Source organism: Limulus polyphemus, unplaced genomic scaffold (genome assembly GCF_000517525.1).
Source record: "Limulus polyphemus unplaced genomic scaffold, Limulus_polyphemus-2.1.2 Scaffold729, whole genome shotgun sequence".
Lineage (NCBI taxonomy): Eukaryota > Metazoa > Arthropoda > Merostomata > Xiphosura > Limulidae > Limulus > Limulus polyphemus.
The window spans coordinates 342,171-346,533 of record NW_013666339.1 but is presented as its reverse complement, the minus strand read 5'-3'; positions in this window follow the sequence as shown (position 1 = coordinate 346,533).

Below are 4,363 nucleotides of genomic sequence, written 5' to 3'. Positions count from 1 at the left end.
TTATAATGTTACTCTACGACCTAACGTCAAACCTTTTTTTTAAGAACTTTGATAAGTTTATAATATTTTATTGTACAAAATGGTTAGTAAAGTATATTTACATTCCCCTTTTGTTGTTACTTTTTGTTTCATACAGCAATTGTAGCGACTTGATCACTGAGCTTTGCAACTCTCTGCCGCAGGTAAACTGTTTGTCGTCGAATGAATAATGCTCCTGCGCTGTTTTTCTTGGGGAAGCATTCTAACTACGCATGCTTATGCAGCAGGTTCTCGGTCAGAAAGTTTAACGGTCGTACATACAAACAAGTATAATATTAGTATAGATTTTTGAATGGGGGACTATAATGTATTCGTCTTTAATGCTACGGTGGGCACTCCAGACATCCTCAATTTCATCATTTCATCCATTAATTAATGTATTTGAGGTGGGAATTATAGCGCAGTCATTTCTAATGCTATGGTGGACACTCCAGACATCCTCATTTCTGCACAATAGCTAACTTTTTCGCTTCTTTTATATACTCTTGGGAACTCTATGTCACAATCTTTTGCTGAATTGCCGTTGACGCAGCTTCATTCAGAATTGTGAGGTCTCTAGCTTCCGTATAATAGTAGAATACCACAAAGAATTAGTCCACCAAAATTTCTTCCCAGATAACAGCAGATAACATATGCTTTTCAAATAAGATTCTTGAGGTCATTTATGTAGGTGGGCAGTATTTTACCAGCACCTCTTTTCTATGTTGTTAACTTAGCATGAATCAGTTTTGTCTGGATTAAACCAATAATGCAGCTTAACCGCAAGGTGTTCCAAGCTTCGTATTACTTGCCAAATGAGTATTCTACTACGACAAAGTTGTTAGGTAGTTTGATCTATGGTTCAGGTATTTCAGGAAACTTACTAAATAAAGATATTTAAAGGTGGACAAATTAATCGCCATTCAAAAAAAAAAGCCACTTTCATAGTCCCTGACTGACCAAAATCAATTTACCCATCTAACTCATCGGACATGTTTTCTGGGAAGGAACGTGTTTGGCCTTCTATTTAATTTTGCATGGAAAACTTATGGAAATCTTATATGAAATTCCCCCATGAATAGAGCCTGCCAATACTCTAACGGGAAGACCGTTTATTGTGCCACTTTCCACTGTTGTAGGTGTAGTTGGTCAGTTCTCACTAATAATCAGCCTTTCCGGCTCAGTAGGTAGGTGAACCAAGAACTGTTAAGAATGTCCCACGATGTAGTTGTCGCGACAGTTTTGATAAGCTATTACGTAAGTTGAATGGATGTTAACGTGCAACATTCCGAAAAAATAATCTGGCATAAACAATCCAAAAAATGTAATACAGCCTCCCCCTACCCAATGACTCACCAGTAAGTCTGCAGGCTTACGTCGCTAAAAATCGGGTTTCGATACCCTTGATGGACAAAGCACAGATATCTCACTGCGTAACTTTGTGCTTAACAATAATCAAACCAAACTGTTATACAAAACATTCATCTAAAGTAGTCAGTAACAATACTACCAAATCATTTACTACAATTTATAACAATACTACCAAATCCTTTACGACAGTTAATAGCGCTACTAAGAACCCTTTACGGCTGTTAAGAGCAATATTACCGAATCCTTTTTGACAGTTAATAGCACTACTATGACTCAAACTCCTTTACGAGTGTTAATAGCAATACTACCAGATCCGTTACGACTGTCTTGATCAATAAAATCAAATATTATATCTATTCAGAATATAATATTGCTTATATAAGATAATAAAATAGAACATTTGGGTGTTTTGTAAGATTAGTGGAACTAATACATTGTTTATGAGTATTAACCTAAAATTCCACCATTGATTCTAACCCGTTAACAGGTTTTTGTCAAGTTTGTCTTTCTGCAACCACTCTTAAGGCTTACTATAAAACAAGTCAATATCAGCATTAACTGTTGTAATTTTTTAGGAATGCTATGACATCGGTGGCTTGTTTAAACCAATACAAACAGTGCCAAATTAGTATGTTAGATATTATAAGCTATCTTGTTTGAAGTATATGCATTTAAGTACTTTCGGTGTAAATAGATATTATAAGCTATCTTGTTTGAAGTATGTGCATTTAAGTACTTTCGGTGTAAATAAGCTTAAATTTTTAGTACTTTAATAGTTACGGATATAATTGAACTATGATGTGGAAAGTGATATCCCAGCGCTTACAAAAACTTACCAGCTTTAACTGTTAAACTCAATATTTGTACTACAACATTTGTAAATAATAGTTCATAAAAAAGAGATAGTTATCTTATGTAAACGCTTGTCACAAAGGTTAAATACGGAGACAGGTACAAGTTGAAACACGAGTTTCTCTAGGCGCATCATGCAACACGAATTAAAATTACTATTATATATTTCAATTAACCTATTCAACCTTCCCACCATTAGCCGAAACCCATTACTTAAAGAACAGGATCTTAGAAACTAACAGCTACATATTAAGTATGTTTCATTTAACCTCCATACTCTCAGCTAGCACGTTTACTTCGAAAACTATAGATTAAAGGCTATTATAGATATTGTGGTATCCCGCTACCCTTTAGGATTATCAAATCCACACTGCAATAAACCATAGTTTAAGGATGTGGTGAAGTAAGTGAGTCTTGTAAGACTGACACTACAAGAAAGGAAAGGACTAATTCACAAATCATGAAGTGCAAAGTGTTAATAGATATTAACATAGTATGAGCTTGAAGAAGGAAAAGCAGCTTTTTTAAGGAATTTATTTCTAATTCAAGCAGAATGATGTATATTCACGTCACTAAATAACAAATAAACGTGTACGAGTGGAACAAAAACAATACTGCTGTAGTAAAAGTGTACTGTTCTGAAAAGTCTTGACTTGAACACTTTCAAAAGTTCGCACCCTTCGAGCCAAGAATTTCATTAATATGAATAAATATTATGTTTTGTATAGTTATCATTACAAAAAAACTTTCTACATAAAGCGTGTGCTTACAGGTTGATGTTTATATATGTGATTCATTGTGGAAGAAGGAATGGGCTTCATCTATCTGTTACATGTTTCGTCAGGTTTAAGGTTTTTAACATATATAACAAAGTAATAAACATGTGTTCACTTCAAATCAAACATAGAAAAACCTAAATTTTTATCCGATGTTTCTAAAACTGTTTCTTTCTTCATTTTCTTTTTTTTTTTTTGGACGGAAACACAAATTAAAAAGAAAATCCTTCAACATCATAATACAGATAAATATTTTAATGGATACAAGAGATCAACTGACATTGACATTTTAAAGAAAATTTTATTCTATATTTCAATCTCTTGTAAAGTAAGAACTTATAATGTTATTATGGTGCACGCTGTATTCTTTGTCTGTCTGTTTGCTCGCTATCTCCCTCAATATACAGTTTAGGTCCAAAAATCACCAAAATCGGCTAGGATATGAAACCCAACTAGGGAATGTCCTAACGTGCATATATTTTTGAATATTTCGAGGATAGTCAATCGCTCGGCTTATTGTTAAAAGAACGTTCGTCACAGGCCAACAGCTCTTATTATAATTGCACGTTTGGAGTGAGATATTGAAGATGAAGGTAAATATTAAATATTTTTTTTACTAATTTCCGCCATGTCCACTTTTTGTTTTATCCTTATACGGCTGAATTATTCGTCGTTAGAACGAGTATTTCTACTCTTTGTTTGTAGTATTAATGATAATAAGAACTGAGTTATAAGATAATAATAATTACACGTTTATTTGTTTTGTGGTTTTCTCCGTTGTTAGACTCTGGAAGTAATCGTTTCTTCCATGGGTTTTTTTGAAGATAAATTAATGACTTCTGAAAGTAGGTAGGGGCCCGGCATGGCCAGGTGGTTAAGGCACTCGACTCGCAATCTGAGGGTCGCGGGTTCGAATCCCTGTCACACCAAACATGCTCGCCTTTTCAGCCGTGGGGGCGTTATAATGTGACGGTCAATCCCACTATTCGTTGGTAAAAGAGTAGCCCAAGAGTTGGCGGTGGGTGGTGATGACTAGCTGCCTTCCCTCTAGTCTTACACTGCTAAATTAGGGACGGCTAGCGCATATAGCCCTCGTGTATCTTTGCGCGAAATTCACAAACAAACAAAGTAGATAGAGTTGACGTTAAAATAATATATATTTTCGACATAGGTTAAATTTGGCTACTTTTTGTGATTTTATGCTATTTTATGTTATTAAGATAAACGTGACCAGAATCGATTTATGAGAGAAAGCAGAGATGAATTAAGTCTATTCTGCAAACCTAAAATGTACATAAAATATTTGAAAATCACTAAAGAACTAGATTAAGAATGTAGTGTTAAAA